The sequence below is a fragment of the Xenopus tropicalis genome, chromosome 10 (assembly GCF_000004195.4).
Source record: "Xenopus tropicalis strain Nigerian chromosome 10, UCB_Xtro_10.0, whole genome shotgun sequence".
Taxonomy (NCBI): Eukaryota; Metazoa; Chordata; class Amphibia; order Anura; family Pipidae; genus Xenopus; species Xenopus tropicalis.
Window position 1 is genome coordinate 42,277,298 of NC_030686.2, and position 14,672 is coordinate 42,291,969.

The 14,672-nt window shown below is 42.2% G+C and overlaps 1 protein-coding gene across 1 annotated transcript in view; it reads left to right on the forward strand.

Moving 5' to 3' along the window:
• chd6 (chromodomain helicase DNA binding protein 6) overlaps positions 1–14,672 on the forward strand; it is a 79,278-nt gene that overhangs the window by 6,495 nt on the left and 58,111 nt on the right. The window lies entirely within an intron of this gene.

Here is a 14,672-nt window from a genome sequence, read left to right on the forward strand (position 1 = left end):
CCTATTGCTCCATATACCCCTCCCTATAACTCCCCCTATTGCTCCAGATATCCCTCCCTATAACTCCTCCTATTGCTCCAGATAACCCTCCCTATAACTCCTCCTATTGCTCCATATATCCCTCCCTATAACTCCTCCTATTGCTCCAGATAACCCTCCCTATAACTCCTCCTATTGCTCCATATACCCCTTCCTATAACTCCTCCTATTGCTCCATATAACCCTTCCTATAACTCCTCCTATTGCTCCATATAAGCCTCGCTATAACTCCTCCTATTGCTCCATATAACCCTCCCTATAACTCCTCCTATTGCTCCATATAACCCTCCCTATAACTCCTCCTATTGCTCCATATAACCCTCCCTATTACTCCTCCTATTGCTCCATTTAACCCACCCTATAACTCCTCCTATTGCTTCATATAACCCTCCCTATAACTCCTCCTATTGCTCCATATAACCCTCCCTATAACGCCTCCTATTGCCCCATATACCCCTCCCTATAACTCCTCCTATTGCCCCATATAACATCTGAATCCTTTGCAGCAAGGCCATTTTCCAGCAGAATGTTTTTTTCGGCAGATGGCTTTCAGTGCATGTTCCACCTAGTGGCAGAATGCCGGAATCAGGACATATTATAACTATATTTTCTTTTCAAAATGAAAAAATATTCTGTGAGCAGTCCTTATGAAACTTCCCCATTTAAAATAAAAATACCTGATGGTTCAGAGAAGGGGGGCAGTAACCGAAAGAACAGCCACGTTTGACGTGGAAGAAGGTGAGACAGGAAGAAACAGAACTGTCTTGTCCTTTATATCTTGAAAAAGATTCCCAAGGAGTAATTTTAGAACATGGAATGTAAGGTGCAAATTGCAAAAAAAACAGTTGCAGCCTACCATGTTTTTGCACTTTGCACCCTACTCTTTGCTTTTTGGAGCACAGAGACTTGTGACCATGAATACACTGTCCCCCATGAATACAGCACTACCTGTGTTCCTCTGCACTGTATTTATGAAGACCGGTGTGAGGCACATAGGTGTCCTCTCTCCCACCCCCTAGCCGTCCCACAACTTGGGAGCAACAGTGGACACAGGCCACAATAGGGCCCCTACCTACAACCTGCCCTATGGCACGCATTAAGTCTGTGCCCCCCAACATTCTTGAGTCCCTCAGTGCCCTTGAACTTCTGCCTTAGGTCTTCATAAATGACCCCTCCTGGCCCCTGCTTGCTGACTCCCACCCAACAGGGTGGCTATCATATTTTTAACTGTTTTTCTTTCTGAACGTGAGCCGTTAGAGGGAATTGATCTCTCTGCAGTATGGAAAAAACAGATCATCATCTCTGCATAAAATCCCAGCATGGAAGGAACAGACAGATGCAAAGCTGGCGTGCTGAGTGTGTGCTGCCAATCTGAAAGCAGAATCGGGCACAATGCAGAGTGAGGACATGGGAAAACAACTCTATATACTAGGGAGGTCACTAGAAATAAACAGGTGTTTGGTGCCGGCGTGCCCCACGGGGCAATAGTTATACCGACTATGTATGCCGGGCACCCTTCTCTTGGCCAAACATTATTCACTGGTAGCAAGGTATTCCCCATAGGGTTGTGCTGCGGCATCTGCAGTAATTAACAATGGAGATTCTGCCATTTGCATGTTCTCTTCATTATGCTAAAGAGACACACGTTATCGTTTTTTCTTTAAAGGGAGACAAGCTGCTTGTACCCAGAACAAAAATGTAGCCTACTCTGTGTGCCAAATTAAAGATATTTTCAATTAGGGTTCTTTTGCCTTTTATACATTCCCCTTTTATTATGTTCTGCTCCTAAATTGATTTTGGCCTTTGCCCCCAACTCTTTTTTTCTCATCTTTCTGTCTTGCCTTTCACTTCTGATTTTAATGTGTATGGGGTGAGAGGGGTGAATTTTTTTTTAATTTCAAATTTGGAGGAGAAAGAGCAAGTCCATATGCAAATTAATTCCAGGACCTTAACTTGCCCAACAGTGATGTGCGAGCCAGCCCGATACCCCCAGGACCAACGGGTTGGATTGGTTCGGCCGACCTCGGTACACCATTTGTGGGTCGCGGGCAGGTTCGGGTTGGGCTCTTCTTGGGCACCCCCGACCTTACACTGCCTCACAGAGCAATAGTTTTTTGGCTGATGGGATCAGTGATCACCATTTGAAAGCTGGAAAGAGTAAATAAATAATTAAAAAAGTATAAGAAATAAATAATGAAGACCAATTGAAAAGTTGGTAAGAATCTGCCATTCTATAGCATACTAAAAGTTAATTTGAAGGTGAACTACCCCTTAAAATGAATGCACTCATTTTTATTAGAGGTCTTTGCAGGCGACCCAGTGCTAGCTGGAACCTGCACTCGCCAAACCTAGCAAGAAAACTTGGGGTGAGAAGAAGAAAGTTTCAGATGGATAGAGGGCGAGAAGACTTTGGGGTAAGAAGTACCAGATGGATTGAGGGTGAGAAGAAAATGGGGTGAGGAGAAGAAAGTGCCAGATGGATAGAGGGAGTGAAGATCTTGGGGTGAGGAGAAGAAAGTGCCAGATGGATAGAGGGAAATAAGAACTTGGGGTGAGGAGAAAAAAGTGCCAGATGGATAGAGGGTGAGAAGAACTTGGGGTCAGGAGAAGAAAGTGCCAGATGGATAGAGGGCAATAAGAACTTGGGGTGGGGAGAAGTAAGTGTCAGATGGATATAGGGTGATAAGAAATTGCCTGATGGATAGAGGTCAGTAAGAATTCGGGGTAAGGAGAAGAAAGTGTCAGATGGATAGAGGGTGAGAAGGATTTGGGTTAAGAAGTGCCAGATGGATAGAGAGTGAAAAGAACTTGGGGTGAGGAGAAGAAACTACCAGATGGATAGAGGGTGAGGAGAAGAAAGTGCCAAGAAAGTAGTAATTAAGTGGAATAAGTAGAAGAGGGTAAGCAAAAAATAGAAGGAAGATAGAAGACAAAAAGAGAAATAGAGAGAGACGAATTTTGCCCAGAAAGCAAAAACCCATTTTGTTCACCAGAAGTTCATCTGCTGCCAAAAGCATAAAATCCGTTCTCCCCTCTTCTGTCTCCTTCCTATGCCCCTTTCTCTTTTTATTTGTTATTGTTTCCTCTCCTTATTCTCCCTGTTCTTTTCTGTGACTTTTTTTATCCTAGGAAGGAGAGGGCGAAAGACCAGGGAGAATAAGGAGATGAAACAATAATGGGTGAAGAGAGAAAGGGGCATAGGAAGGAGACAGAAGAGGGGAGAGCAGATTTCATGCTGCCGGCAGCTGATGAACTTCTGATGGAACAAAATTTGGTTTTTGCCACTTTTGTCTCCCCCCTATATTATTATTTGTATACATCATGCTGGCTAACACTGGGCATCCAAGGGGGGCTTCTGTTCTAGCCCTAGTTTTATTAATACCAGGGACATGGATCATTCCTTGGAAACTGGGCTCCCCGAGTGATTATGGGAGGCTGCTGTACGTCAATAAGATTTTTCAAGCCTCAAGGGGAAGTTAAGTCTGCTTGGCACATCTAGGACACATATGTTTGTCAGATCCAGTGTTGCTTCTGCCATGAAGTGAGGATTAAACCTTACCACAGGCAGCATCTTATCATCCAGCTAAATATCCATTTTTTTCCCTTCAAATCCAAAAATTTGTCAGAAATGTATTTGCTAAAGATTGTACTTCAACCATCACTGAAGGGCTGGAGGTTTGTCAGTACAAGTAATGGTCACCATGTTGTCCTACTGTCACCTTCTTGCTGCCATCTTGCCCTACTTTAGCCATCTTGTTATGACTGCTATTCTGCAGCGCCAGGCAGATAGATTCCCTACCCCCAGTAGACATCTCTAAATAGGGATCCCTTCCCCTTTAATCTCCAAGCACCAAAACCTGCAATGCTGTACAGAATTAGCAGCACTATATATAGAGGTAATTCCTACACATCAGCCCACACAAGGGTATTACTCGCTCACATTTACATAGAAACACATGCCGGCCTGGCAGGGCGAGAAACAGAGTGGGTGATCAGATGCTAAATCTGTTATGAGCTTCTGATATGATTTTGTAACATTGTTTTTCATTAGGCAGGGTATACTTTTACTGTTGTTTCTTTAATGTGTTGTCTTTCTATCCTTGGTGTCCCCTGTTCATGTTTCCACTGCCTGGTTGCTAAGGTCATCTATGATAACAACCATATAGTGAAAAGGTTTGATGTGCAGGTGAGTTGTATTGAGACTGCAGGAAAAGAGATATTACCATCAGCATAGGAAGGGTTCCTTTATACCAAATAGGACCAAGGACAGAGCTTCAAGGTACTCCACCAACGATGCTGGTCATTGGTTCAACCTGCTCTCTAACAAAGCACAACCGTATGTAGGCCAATAATCCTTCATTTAACAGTACTGTATCAAATGCATTACCAGACAGTTGGGGTGCTGAGAGGGGACCCAGTAAGCACCGACAGAGGGGTAATTCACAAGGTATCTGAACATGATGGGTAGGTGGGCAATAATAAATATTAATGGTGATATTTAAACCTCTGTCCTCCTTGTACACTGGAAAACACATGTTGCTAGGAAGCCTACATATGCCAATTACAAAATTCCTAGTTTCTGCGCCCCTGGCAGTGTTGGGCTAAGTAGTATTTCCATTCAAGGCATTACTACTTGGCCTGGCAAACAAGTCTGGATTGGGATTCGAAATACTCTCTTGCATGTTAAGTACACAAGGGCCCAAACAGTCCCCCCACCAGGCCAATAAATTGTGACTGTCTGTGGCATCTTACATAGATTTTCAGTCCGGGCCTGTTGGCAACCCCGTAGCGGCCCCCTGCCCCCATCATTTTCTTTCTACCTGAGTCTACACCATTCACATCAAGTATTGAAATATAATTATTTTAATCTAGTAAAGTAAAGAAATAAACTACTTCTTTCAAAAACTACTGCCTTTCTGAGCCTGCAAAACAACCTCAGATCAATGGCACAAGGCTGGGAGGAGTGACAGACGAGGTCCCCAATGCTGTTAGGCTGCACCGCGCCTGACCATCCGAACGCTGCTTTGGCACAGATTTTCACTTGTGGTTGTGTGACACAAGTGAAAGAGAAAGGCAGTGATCCTCCGAGGAGTATCAGGCTGGCGCCTGTGTTGCATTATTCATGCAGTAATTTGCCAATGCGTCTTTAAAGACTGCTCCCTGGCACCTATCTGCAGATCTGCCTGCCTCTACTCCTTCCTTTTCCCATCTTTTACCATTGCCTCATTTTAGCTTATTTAAGTAATTATAAGGATGGGCTCCCAACATGGAGTTTCCTGCTTATTCAAAATGCTATCTGGTTGTCAGCAGGGGTGTTTCATCCCCTAGTGCTGGGAGGTGCAATTGCGCGCTCTGCACTAGAAAAGCTTGAAGTTATTTTTGGACCCTGGTAAATTCAGGGTCACTGCCACCTCATTGCAGCAGTTCCCCTGGTTGTCAGACTCCGGCAACCAAAAAACGAGGGTTCAGTGTAATTGCTATTCTTATTTTTAATTGCTAACCTTTGCTGTTGTATTTATTTTAGGCTATGACCACACCGGGCTAATTCTCAGCTTGGGTTTATCCGCCCCAATACTCCAAATGGCCACAGTGTTGGTCTGGGTGCAGGCACATTCCAATGCCAGGGGCCCACCAGAAAACCTTAGAACTTGGACCCACCCTTCAAACTATTTTTCATCCACTTCTCACTCAACCTCTATATTTTCCTAGTTTTTAATCTTTACGTTATATGATCTATTCTTTTTATTTAGTTGATTTGTTCCTATAGAGAAATAGTAAATGACCATGAATTAGACCAAATGGTTAAAAGCAGAAGGGCCCACTAACATCTGGGCCCACCGGGAGTTTTGCTGGTATCCCTGTGGGCCAGTCCAACACTGATAGCAACCGATTCTTGGCCTATGTTAAGAGAATCAGCCCCCTGTCATGTAAATCTTGTTGTGTGACTTCCAGACTGATAAGGCAATGGGGAATCAGGAGCACGCCCTACATGTAAATAGATGGAACTCCCAGACTTATTGCCATGGCATTGTATGCAGTATATACGGAAGAAGGGGGCCCATCATGCACCTATGATTGCTATGTCTTTATTGTGCCATGTAAAAAAAATACATATCGGAGAGTACTTACCTACCTTTGTGAGGTCAAATTTCAAACTGCTGCCTGGTTGATAGGGTATTTAGAGCCCAAGCTGTTTAAAAAAAAAAAACAGAAATATTTAAAAAAAAAAATGAAGACTAATTGCAATTTCTCTTCTGTCTACAACATACTACAAATGAATTTTAAACTAGCCCTTTACAGGGGCAAAATAAAGCTTTCTTGTCTCAAAACAGGATGGTTTGGTTGTGATATTCCTTTAAGAAAGGACCAGGGGGAAACCCAGAAATCTGCTGACAGGGACCGTGAAAAGCGATCAGCTCATTCTTGCCACATACCATCGAATCAATCGACTGAAGAGACGGCAATGCAGAGGGAACTATCCCAAAGAGCAGCATGTTTCCATGGCAAGGGCTAGGTACACATGCTTAGCACACGGAATGTATGTCGGCACATGGAATACAGAATCAGGCATTTTGCCGTAGACATATGCTTGTATGTATGTTCCTATTTATATAGTGATATATAACTCCAAGAAAGGTGTGGAACAATGTTGTAACCAGGTTCAGTCTAAAATATAAAATTTCAAGTACACAGAGGCCCAAACAGCCCCACCAGCCCAATAAATTGTGACTGTCTATGGCATCTTACAGCAGCCCCTCATCCACAGATTGCCAGTCCATGTCTGCTTTATAATTAAATCAGGAATGGGTTCTACTTTTAGTGAAGTTCTACTACAATCAACCCCATGCCAAATATTTAGACACCCCTTTCTAATTGCTTACCTACTACAAAAAATGGCATGGAGCTCAGCAAACTGTACTCATGGCCAGTGGGTTTTTTGAAGATGAGGAGAGTACTGAGCTCTGTGCTGCCATTTTTTTTTGGGCTTCCCTGATGTCTCCCTGCATGAATTCTGTTAAAGTGGACCTGTCACCCAGACATAAAAAGCTGTATAATAAAAGTCCTTTTCAAATTAAACAAGAAACCCCAAATCATTTATTTATTACCACATCCAAACCCATTATAAAAGCATTTAAAAATCCCAGCTGTCAATCATATATTGCCTGCCCCACCTCTATGCCTTAGGCATAGAGGTGGGGCAGAGAGTTACTTTCACTTTTAGTTCACAAATTCTTAGATAATGCTGCCTTCCTCACATCCCCCCTCCCTCCTAACCATGTAATTATGTAACCAGTGCATGGACAGGTATCAGCCCCCCCCATACTGGCACAGAAAGAAGATTTTGGCAGGATGCAGTGCCTGCTTTGATAACAGTGTCCACAAAATGGTGCCTGCCTGCTTGCTTGTGACTTCCAAGGCTGAAGAAAATAAGATTTAAATAATTTATATAGTGTAAGTAAAGTTTATTTTGCTTGACAAACACAATAGAGAACAATTTGGAATTATTTCTTAAGGTGACAGGTCCCCTTTAAGGTGCATGGGCAGTACAGACCTTGTACTGTACTACACATGTGCTTGCCTCTAGCCTAGTGGGGATGCTGCTGGCTAGAGGCAAGCACAAAAATATTGCCTCAGGAGTATCCCAGGCTCATGTCAACCCAGGGCTGGAGATAAGTGACAGGAATAACTTGGGTTTAACAATCTAGGGTGGATAGCAGCACCCCTTAAGTAACCAAGAGCAGCAAAAAGATACTTTTGGTAATTTTATAAGCCAGTTTTCTGGTTATCAAACTGGAAATTGCAGAGAGTACAAATTCACTAGCGATGCAGCCCCCCCATGCCACAGAAAAGGTAACCTATGGGGTTAAGAGGGGGCTAAAATTGCCACTGATAACAGTTTGCCATCCCCTGGTGTTTTTAGCTTTCCTTCTCCTTTAAAGCATTCTGCATTCCAGTACAATGAAAATATAAAATGTCCGTGAAAAACCAATTTCATCTGGCACACCAGAACCCAGCACGAAATGATTTGTGGATTAAAAAAGGTATTGATTTATTGAGAATGTTACTCTTACCAAAAGCCTTGCGTGCCCTTATCTGGCACTTAATACTCAAAATATGATTAACTGCCCAGTGAGGCATGAAACACAACTGCATATTAGCCAAATTGTATTTTGTTAAAACTTATTTGTTGTTTGAAATATTTACAACCTCAGGATTGGTGTCTGGCCAAGATAGTCAGATTTTATGTGACCCTTTGGCCATGTAGGTTTGCTAATCAGTTTAATCTATTGTAATACTGTAGGAGGAGTGTTACTTACTCATTTAAAAGAGACATGTAGTATAACTGACCGCTCCCCCCCCCCCCAAATTTGTAGGCAGTAATGGTTTCACTGTGGGCTAAAAATTATCATTATCTTTAAAAATGGCTCCTTTATTGGAACTCCCCATAGATCTGATACTTCCCTGTTCCTGAAGAACTGTAGGAGGGGCATAGCCAATCACAGGCCTGTCCCACGAGCAAACATAGGCCTCAGTTCCCTATCAGGTTAGCCTGGCTACTGATTGGTTCCTATCCTACAGCGACTATTCTTACATGGTAAGTGCTCCCTAGCACAGCCTGGGAAAGGAGGCAGCAGGAAGTGAAACAGATGGATTAGTAGGAGTTTTGGAGAATTTTTAAATAAATTATCTAGAAACATAAGCACACTTCTCCTATATTTATATTTTCCGGATAAGGGATCTTTCCATAATTTGAACCTCCATAACTTAAGTCTGCTAAAAATAATTTAAATATTCAAGTACAAGGTACTGTTTTATAATTTTATATATATATATATATATATATATATATATATATATATATCTATAATAAAATACAGGGAAAAAGGAAATAATTTCGAAAATTAGAATTATTTGCTTATAATGGAGTCTAATAGGTTTCAGGATAAGCGATCCCATACCTGTACAATAATTACAACTCATATGGAAGAAACTTGTAGGCAGCATGTGTCACTGGATCTAACCATAGCCTTTAGACTCAATGGAGGTAATGAAAATCTGGCGGATTGCTTTATATTGGACCATTCTGTTATCAGGTATGGGACCTGTTATCCAGAATGCTCGGGACGTGGGGTTTTCCGAATAAGGGGTCCTTCCGTAATTTGGATCTCCATACCTTAAGTCTACTAAAAAATTATTTAAACAGTAATTAAACCCGATAATATTGTTTTGGCTGCAATAAGGATTATATCTCAGTTGGGATCAAGTACAGGTACTGTTTTATTATTACAGAGAAAAGGGAATCATTTAACCATTAAATAAACCCAATAGGGCTGTTCTGCCCCCAATAAGGGGTAATTATATCTTAGTTGGGATCAAGTACAGGTACTGTTTTATTATTACAGAGAAAAGGGAATCATTTAACCATTAAATAAACCCAATAGGACTGTTCTGCCCCCAATAAGGGGTAATTATATCTTAGTTGGGATCAAGTACAAGGTACTGTCTTATTATTACATAGAAAAAGAAATACTCTTATAAAAAGTGAATTATTTGATTAAAATGGACTCTATAAGAGATGGCCTTTCCGTAATTTGGAACTTTCTGGATAACGGGTTTCCGGATAATGGGTCCCATACCTGTACATGTAAAATTATAGCCTTTCCACATCACATCATCTGAGAGAACCTAAACCTAAATTAGCTTTTCACATGGCCATGTTCCGCTTTTTAAACCTGAAAGTCAAGAACTGTTGAGCTTACCGTCTATACTGGAGCCTTTATTTGCGATGCTGATATTAAAAAATACCAAGTTATGGTCATTTGTGTCTGACAGCTGTTTACACAGTCCCAAAATTGAATTATTCTTTGCCTGAAACAACAACAACAAATTATTATTGCAAGGAAGCAGCAGGAGTAGTGTTACTACTAGAGCATCTATTAAACAATGTAATAAGCTTACAGCTGAAATGTTACATTTTATTATTTTGTCATTGTTCTTATTATAAATAATAATATCCCTGCACATGTGTATCTAACCTCTAGGTACAAAGTTTTTATGTGAAGAATCTTATGGTATATCAGAAAGTGATTAAAGGTTATAAAATTCCAGCTCTAATATATACAGTGGAGGAAATAATTATTTGACCCCTCACTGATTTTGTAAGTTTGTCCAATGACAAAGAAATGAAAAGTCTCAGAACAGTATCATTTCAATGGTAGGTTTATTTTAACAGTGGCAGATAGCACATCAAAAGGAAAATCGAAAAAATAACTTTAAATAAAAGATAGCAACTGATTTGCATTTCATTGAGTGAAATAAGTTTTTGAACCCTCTAACAAAAAAAGACTTAATACTTAGTGAAAAAACCCTTGTTTGCAAGCACAGAGGTCAAACGTTTCTTGTAATTGATGACCAAGTTTGCGCACATTTTAGGAGGAATGTTGGTCCACTCCTCTTTGCAGATCATCTCTAAATCCCTAAGGTTTCGAGGCTGTCTCTGTGCAACTCTGAGCTTGAGCTCCCTCCATAGGTTTTCTATTGGATTAAGGTCCGGAGACTGACTAGGCCACTCCATGACCTTAATGTGCTTCTTCTTGAGCCACTCCTTTGTTGCCTTTGCTGTATGTTTTGGGTCATTGTCGTGCTGGAACACCCATCCACGACCCATTTTCAGTTTCCTGGCAGAGGGAAGGAGGTTGTCGTTCAGGATTTCACGATACATGGCTCCGTCCATTTTCCCGTTAATGCGAATAAGTTGTCCTGTGCCCTTAGCAGAAAAACACCCCCAAAGCAAAATGTTTCCACCCCCATGCTTGACGGTGGGGACGTTGTTTTGGGGGTCATAGGCAGCATTTTTCTTCCTCCAAACACAGCGAGTTGAGTTAATGCCAAAGAGCTCTATTTTGGTCTCATCAGACCACAGCACCTTCTCCCAGTCACTCACAGAATCATTCAGGTGTTCATTGGCAAACTTCAGACGGGCCTGCACATGTGCCTTCTTGAGCAGGGGGACCTTGCGAGCCCTGCAGGATTTTAATCCATTGCGGTGTAATGTGTTTCCAATGGTTTTCTTGGTGACTGTGGTCCCTGCTAATTTGAGGTCATTAACTAACTCCTCCCGTGTAGTTCTAGGATGCTTTTTCACCTTTCTCAGAATCATTGACACCCCACGAGGTGAGATCTTGCGTGGAGCCCCAGAGCGAGGTCGATTGATGGTCATTTTGTGCTCCTTCCATTTTCGAACAATCGCACCAACAGTTGTCACCTTCTCTCCCAGCTTCTTGCTAATGGTTTTGTAGCCCATTCCAGCCTTGTGCAGGTCTACAATTTTGTCTCTGACATCCTTGGACAGCTCTTTGGTTTTTCCCATGTTGGAGAGTTTGGAGTCTGCTTGATTGATTGATTCTGTGGACAGGTGTCTTTTATACAGGTGACTAGTTAAGACAGGTGTCCTTAATGAGGTTGACTAATTGAGTAGAAGTGTCTAACCACTCTGTGGGAGCCAGAACTCTTAATGGTTGGTAGGGGTTCAAAAACTTATTTCACTCAATGAAATGCAAATCAGTTGCTATCTTTTATTTAAAGTTATTTTTTCGATTTTCCTTTTGATGTACTATCTGCCACTGTTAAAATAAACCTACCATTGAAATGATACTGTTCTGAGACTTTTCATTTCTTTGTCATTGGACAAACTTACAAAATCAGTGAGGGGTCAAATAATTATTTCCTCCACTGTATATATAATATATTATATAGGTATGGGATCTATTATCCAGAATGCTCAGGACCTGGGGTTCTTTGGATAAGGGGTCTTTCTCTAATTTGGATCTCCATACTGTAAGTCTACTATAAAATCATTTAAACATTCAATAACCCCAATAGGATTGTTTTGCATCCAATAAGGATTAATTATATCTTAGTTGGGGTCAAGTACAGGTACTGTTTTATTATTACAGAGAAAAGGGAATCATTTAACCATTCAATAAACCCAATAGGGCTGTTCTGCCCCCAATAAGGGATAATTATATTTTAGTTGGGATCAAGTACAGGTACTGTTTTATTATTACAGAGAAAAGGGAATCATTTAACCATGAAATAAACCCAATAGGATTGATCTGCCCCCAATAAGGGGTAATTATATCTTAGTTGGGAACAAGTACTAGGTACTGTGTTATTGTCACACAGAAAAAGGAAATGTAATTTTTTTTTAATTAAAATGGAGTCTATGGGAGATGGCCATCCTGTAATTCAGAGAATCTGGATAATGTTTTCCATACCTGTCAATGCAAAAGACAAAAGGTATAGTATGAGAGATAAGATTAGTTCTCCAGGTCTTATAACATCAGAGTTAAGGGACAAATAAACTAACTTGGGGGTGTTGATATGTTAGGGCTCTGGCACACGGGGACACGGGGTCGCCCGCGACAAAACTCCATGTTCGCGGGCGACTAATCTTTTTGCAAGTCTTTTTCGGCGATTTCGGGAAATCGCGCCGCCGTGTGTGCCATCCCTCCGGCGACTTACATGTTCGCCGGTGGGATGGCGGGTCATGGCAACTCGGGGAGATTAGTCGCCCGTGACAAGGGAGATTTGTCGCGGGCGACTAATCTCCCCGTGTGCCAGAGCCCTTAGGCACCACCTTCCCCCAATTGCTAAGATCTTTCCTTGGGCCGGTGCTACTTTTAGGAAAAAAAGATTAGTCGCCCGCGAACATGGAGTTTTGTCGCGGGCGACTAATCTTTTTGCAAGTCTTTTTCGGCGATTTCGGGAAATCGCGCCGCCGTGTGTGCCATCCCGCCGGCGACTTACATGTTCGCCGGTGGGATGGCGGGTCATGGCAACTCGGGGAGATTAGTCGCCCGTGACAAGGGAGATTTGTCGCGGGCGACTAATCTCCCCATGTGCCAGAGCCCTTAGGCACCACCTTCCCCCAATTGCTAAGATCTTTCCTTGGGCCGGTGCTACTTTTAGGAAAAAAATGTGCTGGGCCGCAGGGCCGTATTTCTATATAGGCACCCGAGGACCTGCAAATGAAGTGGCAGCTTTAGGGGGGAGCCTTTAGGTGCCTATATAATCGATAAAATGAAAAAAAAAATTAAAACCCTCCCCAGTTTATACCTGTGCAAGTTCCCTGGCGGAGCTGTGAGGGTGCAGAGGGCAAGTGGCAGGCAGAAGCGACATTATGTGTAGTTGTGCACACAACGACACTTCCGCAGCCTGGTGGCCCTACTGGTCCAATGAAAAAACGAACCCAGCACCACCATTTTACTTTCCCTTCCCAGGGGACCTTAGCACAGACACATGTCATTTATGAAAGCAAGCACAGTAAGCAAAGTATAAGTTAGGGCATAATCACCGAATACACTTTGTCACGCCATTGGATGCAATTACTAATGCACTAATTTCTGGATGGTGTCATTTCCAGTGTTCGTAGTGAGAGTGACGTCTGTGCCCAGTCCTTTAGACACAAATGTGCTGTGTCTCTTGATGCAGGGCACTGTGGGAACCCTGGAGCTTCTACGTGGTCTGGAGTTGGCGGTAGCACCAGGGTTTCCCTGTGCCAAAAGACACAGGCCCAGCAGCAAGGAGTGCATTTTGATGGAAGTACCTTTACTAAATGGGGTTTTGCGTGCAACTGACTGCAGGAAAATCTGCACCAATGCAACTGCACTTTTGGTCCTTAATTACCCCTTTATTCTTCCACATGTACCTTATAGTAGAATACAAAAATGTCATTCTACTTGAGCCTGGGAAGGGTAAATAAAATGGCATGCGCTGGTGCATTTTTTTGCTAAAAGGAACACTGGCCTGAGGAAAACCCTTAATGATTGGATTCAGGATTCACTGAGGTGGGTACCCAATATACCTGAAAACCCCCATCCTTTGATGCTTATGTATACCCTAAATCAGGGTCGGACTGGGTAAGTGGGACAACAGGTAAAAACCCAGTGGGCAAAGTAAAAGTGGTAATACATATTAAGATCCACTCATTTGGTGAGATCACCAAACGAGCAGATCTTTTCCTGATATGCCCAACTAAGGTGGGTGATATTGGGCTAATCCAATAGTTTGGCCCAAGGGCCAAATGATCAAACTAAAATGATGGGAATATAGGCCGTCGCACCGAGGACAGCATAAAAAAAACCTGAAGGGAATTGCAGGGTGGAAAAGGTAATGGGTGGGATGGAGGGGGAGTGTGGACAGGATGAAGACGGAGTGGGGGCAGAATTGGGCGGGCCTCATACATCAGTCTGATATTGCCCTAAATAAAACTAAATCTAGTTTTTTGGGTGTCTTGCTTGTTTCTTTTCAGCTGCCTTCTGCTGTTGTTGTTTTAGCAGTCAGATCTAGCAGTGCAAAACACATACATATACAGTATGTGTATATATATCTATATATATAATACACCATTGAAACCGGCACTCTCGTGTAAAATCAATTTATATGCCTGGGTGCAGTCCAAAAAAGGTATACGAATTCCTAAAAAAAGTTACCGCTCACTCAGGACTTAAGAATCCATTTTAGAAATTTTATTATAAAGGCACGACAACTGAGTTGTCGTGCCTTTATAATAAAATTTCTAAAATGGATTCTTAAGTCCTGAGTGAGCGGTACCTTTTTTTAGGAATATA